The sequence below is a fragment of the Protomyctophum bolini genome (genome assembly GCF_963924005.1).
Source record: "Protomyctophum bolini genome assembly, chromosome: 17".
Lineage (NCBI taxonomy): Eukaryota > Metazoa > Chordata > Actinopteri > Myctophiformes > Myctophidae > Protomyctophum > Protomyctophum bolini.
This window is the reverse complement of record NC_137878.1, coordinates 7,922,941-7,930,497: the sequence shown is the minus strand read 5'-3', so window position 1 is coordinate 7,930,497 and position 7,557 is coordinate 7,922,941.

The following is a 7,557-nucleotide window of genomic DNA, read 5'->3' as shown; positions in this document are numbered from 1 at the left end:
AGGACCTGCAAAAGTATATGTAATTGGCTGCCAACCCCCATAAGAAAATAGGTTGTTCCAGGTACCCCCCCCCCCCCCCCCCCCCCCCCAGAAGGAAAGATTTGATTTTAAAATGCTCTGAAAGAATATATATATATTTAAAGATTTGCACCACATTTTCACGACTTTTCAAAAATAGCAAATCTACAAGCTCGTATAGTGCTATGAACTTGTAGAGCTGCGATTTTTCAATAGCTATATTAAAAGTATAAAATAATGCTTAGAATCCATGGGTTAACATGTACTCAACCTCCACAGGGACTAAACCCAGAAAAGGAAGAACATTATACGTTTGATGGACACCCAGAGGACAGCAGACAGACCTCCATGCAGTTGTTTTGGGTAAGTCCACCTTTTCAGTTTTTGCTGTTGCTCTTTTTGAGTGGTGCAACCACTCCCTTGCGGAGCTATGTGTTTGGGTGCTGGCTGGCTGCCTGGCTGGGTATGAGCACGAAAACAGCATGGTTGTTTTTCACCACCTGTGCGCAACCTATAACGCACACACAAACACGCACGCACGTATTAACTATGATGCTTTCGGGTTTGCCAGTACAGTACTGGGCGAGTGCTGGTGCTTTGGCATGGGGGGGGTCACATCAACATATGGAATGAATTCTGTACCGGCCATATATGGAGCATGTCTTGAGTGTACAGTGTTCGATGAGGGCCCAGCTAGGGCCGGGCCTTAATTTTTGGGCCTGTTGAGAACTCTAGTTTTCGCCTGCGCAGCATTATATAGAAGGCTATTGTGTGTGTGTGTGTTGTCGCTGCTCCCTGGTGATCGCTGATCGGGTAGGTAGGCTATACAGCAACTGGCCTAATCAGCATATGATTGGCTATACTATTGGTATGTCTGTAAACCTCGTCCTTCCAGTCGCTTTGTAGCAAACGGTATAGCGCGCGCTGGTTTGTTTTGGGAAACGGCAAAACGCAAAATGTATTTTTCAAGGCAAAGATAAAGTAATTCAGAAGAAGAAGCTGTGAGTCGGCTGTCAGAACTCAGCACCACCACCAGTGCCCGCACGGTTCACAGTTCACACCACTGCAGCAACACTGACACGTTCAGCGGAGTGGCTGCATGTCTCTGTGCCGTCTGTGAAGAGCCATGAGACCATGAGACCCATATCGTCCAAAATAGGCTGATCAGTCGTTGTCTGTGTATAGGCTAATTCATTGGTAAAAGACGTATGCTCATTTTTAGACCATTTGGGAAATAAATAAATCCCCCCCCAACGCAATTCTGTAGCGGGCCTACCCAAAGGTAAAACGCACCTGCCGCCTATGCCGGTTGCTAACCAAACACAGTCAATGAGTGCTACCGGCATGTAAACAAACATGGTCAAATATGTCGGAGGATGATGATTATTATACAACCCCTCGTTTCTGTAAAGAAACTATTTATCGACTCCCGATCCCGACGGCCTTTGCCGCATGTCTTCCATATCTCTCCCCGTTTCCGGTCTGATTACTTTCAACCTATCAGTAAAGGCACAAAAGTATTTATCATAGCCAGATCGATATGGTCGCAAGTTACCACATGAGTGGTAGGAACAGTGTGGGCAGCCATTTGTTGTTTGTTGTTTGACGTTGCGCAGTCACTACGTTGTTTGTAGTGACTGCGCTGATGGCTAAACGGCTGCTGCGATCAGATTTTCAATCGAGACTTTCACGCCAGAACATATTATTTCCCTGCCTGGCTAAATGGTAAATGGTGCATAGCGCCTTTACATAGGTTCAGACAGTGTCTTGCTCAAGGACACTTTGACACTAACTCTGGGAGAGCCCGGGGGTTCGAACTGGCAACCTTGCGGTTACCATCCAGCCACTCTACCCCTGAGCCACCGCCGCTCCACTAATGACATTCTTCCCAATGTCAAGTGCAGTGCAAGCAATACTGTATACCGGTCGCTGCCCGCACAGAATACAAAACTCTGATGCTGGCATTCAAAGCAACCAAAGGTATGGCTCCCCCATATCTTGCAAGTATGATCGAACCCTATACAAACCCTCCCGCGCACTCGGATCAGCCAATGCAGGGAGGCTGGAAGTACCTTCACTAAAAACGCCGGGACAACGCTCCACACTCTCCCAAACTCTTCTTCTTTCTTGCTCCAAAACTATATTATGGAATGCACTTCCCTTTACAATCAGAACTGCAGCCTAACTCCCGATATTCCGCCGTAGTCTGAAAACCCAGACTCCATCATGGCCCGTAGCACTTGCCTCCTAGCCCCTTAGATAGCACTTTATGCAGACTTAGATAGCATTTTATACAGACTTATAGTATGTTGCGTAGACGGCACTGAAATTGCATTTTATGTAGTCCTAGTATTTTATAGTGTATAGTTTCATTATATAGATATTCCACTGTTACGTTCTTAGCTTACACATGTTTCATGATAACTACTTATTATGTAATGTATGTGAGATGTATTGCCATGCTTTTTGTTCTCGCTTATTGTAAATCACTCTGGATTAGGAGTGTCTGCTAAATGCCTAAATTGTAGCCAAATGGGTGCAGCAAAATCCTTTTTTCTTTTAGTTTTGTACTTATTCTGTTTATTTTCATATATTTTATATTGGGAGGAGTAAAATTATTACTTTGAGTATCTAATAATTTATTTCACCCCTAATTTTGCTAAATTATCTCCCAGCACTCTTCTTTGTGCTGCATATGCCTGCCCCCACCCGACTCTTTGTTTTGCACTCTCCATTCTTGCTCTGACCCTGGTTGCAAGGCCACGATTTACGACTCTTGTCTCCAACACTTAATCCGAGATTTATCCGTAGATGGCCTCCCCACGGCAAGCTCTTCCTTTGTTCTTTCACCGACAACGTCTCACTCCCCTCTCCGCTTTCCTTTTCTCTCCTCTCCACACGTCAGTCCCTGTTAGACCTTGCGCTTTGCCACTGTAATTCTCTAGCTCTTAATGTTTTTTAATGTGCCTCCCCTGTCCTGTTCACCCAGGCGGCCTTTTCATCTTCGCATTTTTCCCTTCTTTCCTCCCTCTTCTTTTCCACTCCTTGTCGGTATGTAAGTCCGTCTGTGTTTCTTTTTGGAAACCGAAGACATGAACGTGCCACCTCAGAAGGTGTGCAGGGGAGATAGATAAATGGCAGAGAAACAAAGAACGATGGAAGCAGACATTATTAACCACTTGAATTGAACCCTGCAGGCGCTAACATTTGGTCGAATATAGAAGATAGTTGTGACTCAAAAAAGACTATGGGCTGTTCAAAGATACTTGGTGAAAACTGCATTGGGCCTAGTGTAGAGCCCCAGGGGACTCCGTTCAACTAAGTATAGGGTTTAAGTGGTGTAGGAAAGAAGATGAGAGACTAAACCGAGATGGACAGAGAGAGGAAGAGGAGTCGGAGTAGTGGAAGCCATGAGGAGATGAGGGGTAAGAGTGCTGCTCTTATACCTTTGTCTCCAAGGCTGCCCACGGGGCCTGGAAGCGTTCCCAGAATTCCTGGCTCCCGAAACACCGGGACACCCCTTTTGGTTCCCCTGAGATGATTTGTGGGAATGTGCCGTAATCCCCCCCCCCCCCCCCCCCCCAGTTTCAAGATTCAAGAATCAAGATTTATGTGAGCTGATTTATGAGGAGTTTTATCTTCTCCCTCACTTAGACATCAGTCAGGTCATCGCCACAACACTCTACATGCCCATACACTCAGCATAGAGACACATCCATCAGGTCTCACTGACAACTTATAGTTTTATCAATAATCAAATCCATTTCTGTGTGTCCACTGTGGTGATGGATGGGCAGCTGTGGCTGACGCCATGCGGAGTCAGGCGTGTACTGTATATATGTAGTTACTAGTTATGTGTACACGCGTGTGTGTGTGTGTGTGTGTGTGTGTGTGTGTGTGTGCAACTGTGCACTTGTATGGACTCACACATACTGTACACAAATATATATGTATTGTATAGGTACAACTTAAGTACAAGCAGTCTTCAGTGACACACACACACACACACACACACACACACACACACACACACAGTTGGTTAATGGTTAATGCAAGGTCTGAGGCATCAATATTGGGCCTTGAAATGTTCTAGCATGCAAAAACAACTCTGCCATCATCTCATTGTGCCGCCAACACCACCAGATGGCGCTCAAGGTGTACCCTATACACAGTAGGCACTAGGCAGGTTACTTTTGAAAAAGAAAATCTGTACTAATACACTTCACACTGACTGCTAATTATAATAAAGCACACAATCATTGCTTTTATGGACTTGAGGGGGACTATATATTAAAAAAGAGAGAAATCAGTACATACTTTTTCCCTTTCTTTCTGTGACTCATACTAAGGTGGGTTACTCATGTCAGGTTTGTGTCAGCGAGACATTGCCCACAAGATGGTGCCAAATACACTATTCTCCCCATTGTCTTCAAAAGAGGTTTGTCTACATAGAGGAGGAGCCACAGTTATGGGAGGTAACAAGACAAGGGGGAGTGCAGTATTGTGGAGGGGGGGGGCGTAAGGGAGGGGGTTGGTTTGATGGCTGTCAAGGAGGTGAGGAGTGGTCAAAGCCATGGTCCAATCAGAAGCCGGCAGAGTGCAACCAATGAGAGACTGGAGTGAAAAAGCAGCGGGGGAGGGGGCGGGGTGTGCAGGAAACTGAGCAAATGACCCTTGATGAGAGAATGAGGAGCAGGAGGAGGGAGGGGGGAGAAGGGGGTTCTGGGAAAGGCGTGCGTGCGCGTGTGTGTGTGTGTGTGTGTGTGTGAGAGAGAGAGGGAGAGAGGGCAGGATAAGGGTGGTTGAAAAATGTACCAAAGCGTATGTTTTGACTTGATTATTTTATTATTTGATATATATTTTTCCCCTATACATGAATCTAAAAGGTATGTTTGTGGCTGGGCAAATATAGGACGAAGAGCATGGTCGATTGAGATGTGGAGAACAAACACTCGAATGAGCTAAACAATATATTATTAAAAGAAATAAGAAAGGAAAAATAGATAAATACATTTAAAGCAGAAATATTGAGACTTATGCCCGGTAGAATTCTAAATAATTAGTATTTGAAAAAAAAGAGATTTAATTAAATTATACTGTCGTGCTAAGTGGGGAGAGAAGCAGAAAGAGAATAATTTGATTCAGCTTATTCTTTCTTACGTTTTTTTCTTATTTTTTACAAATTAACGCCGTGTGCACATGAAACAAGCATGCACAATGCTGCACTGTGAAAGACCTTGATCTTTTTATGTAAACAACAGAGAACCTTTATCAACAATATTTTTGCAACACACCCTAATGGGAAAATAAAGTAAAATTCTATTTACTTAATTTCTATGTCATATTCTTACTCATCACTATATTCTTACTTATAGTCGCTCTCGCAATACTGTTAATCTAACACTGCGGGTCAATCATGTCAATTGATTTTACCTTGTGTGAAACGTGCGATATACATACATGAATGAATTGAATTAAATTGAATTGCAAGCGAGTGGCCGAGAGAGAGCATGAGTGGCCATTCCCCCCGGTGTGCTGGGCTGACCCCTGGGGACTCTGACCCCTCCGCTTCCAGTTGGACAAGCCAGTTGGCTGGTCAGCAGTTCAGGGAGCTCAAAGGTCACGCTGACACCCACACTGAGAGCTGTGCTGTGATCTTTCACCTCCCATCGTGAGGCTGGACCCTGCACGCAACCTAAAGCAAAGATATATTATATATATATATTTTTTTTTAGGGCTGTCAAATTAACAGAGTTGAGAATTTGTGAAATTAATTGCAGTAAAATGTATCGCAATTAATCCATGCTTGGATGACCCGCCCCGTGCATCCCATAATCCCATTGACTCTGCACTATCTCGCCCCATATATCTGCATGGCAATAACCGACATATGTCGGTTATTGCCATAAAAGGCTATCACAATTTACATAGGAAGATGCTCAATTCACATAGCAAGACAACGCGGTGAGAGACAGAGAGACGCCATCCTACGACACTGGATTTGTTATAAAGAATAAAACATACATAATTATGTATGTTAAATGTTTATATAATATGTTTAATAGTTTGACTGATATCTGTGACGCTGTCACATATATATATATGCGTATTACATATATTATGTGTGTGTGTGTGTGTGTGTGTGTGTGTGTGACTGATTGACAGGCACACATTGTTCATTTAACTCGCGTGAGCGTGTTCAAATGTAACCAACTGGTCCTGTATAAGGGTCCGTTTGTTTACATTCGTACACGCTTCAAACCTGAATTGACCCGTTATAGCAGTGGTTCCCAAAGTGGGGTCCCAGGACCCCGGGGGTCCTTGGGGGAGTTCCAGGTGGTCCCCACTCCCAGCTAAATGATAGTTTGGAACCAAATGGACCCTTATGGCAGGGGTTCTCAACCCGTGGCCAAATTATTTTGGGGGGTTCCCAAATTAATGGCTGGAAAATGGAAATGTATAGTTAACATAGCCTAGTACACAGTGCATGCATACACTTTCCATAATGATTATATCTGGTTTCAGTATTTATTTATATATATATATATATATTTTTTTTTTTCTTTCTCTATAGAGCGTCGCAGTCCCGCCCCCTAAGGGCCCAGGAAATGATTCTACGTTCATTTTCCTCATTTAAAAAAGTATTTATTTAAAGACCGTTTAAGCCTCGTACAAAGCCAACTCTTGTCGTGACAAATCATGACAATCATGACAATTATTTTTTTCGGGCCGAACAAATAATTTCTTTGTAATTATTTGTTTGGTTCCAACATATTGTGTTTGTTGTCATGTTTTGTCACAACTCGAGTTGGGTTCCGCGCTTATATAAGGTCTTTAATAAATACGCTTTGAAATGTCTATGGGGGAAAATGCATTGGGAATTTTTTCCTGCAGGCCTGGCGTCGTCATGAAAGGGGGCGGCTGCGGCGCTCTATTATTAAGGTTATTGTAGCGGTCAACAAGTTATTGGTGGTGGGGAAGGGAGGGCAGGGCGGGAGTCGCGAGACATGGCCAAAGCATTTCCGGGGGTCCCCAGCCAAAAACCCCTGCCTTATGGGACTAACTCTGAGAGTGTATACAAATGGAACCAAATGGACCTGTTAGGGTCCATTTGTACACTCTCAGCCTGAAGAAGGTCAGTAGACCGAAAGCATGCAAAATAAATAAATAAATACATTGATTGTGCACAGATCTGAGTGTACAATTAACATTGATTTTCCAATATAGATTGGAGTCCCAGAGTTAGAAATGCCATTACATCATGGGTCTGTAGACTGATACGCTGCATGTCAAACTGGGGGTCCTTGACATTACATGGGTTAAGAATCACTGGTCCCTGGAATATCTTTTCAAATGGGGGTCCGCGGGGCTAATGAGTGTCAATTTAGGGGGTCCTTGACATGGAAAAAGCTTGGGAACCACTGTGTCATATAGCACCCCCACGAGGCCGAAAATGCTGTGGTGGCAGTTAATTCCTTGACCCCGCTTGGAGTCTGCGCGCAAAGTTATACAAATGGGTAAATTAACATGACATATTTT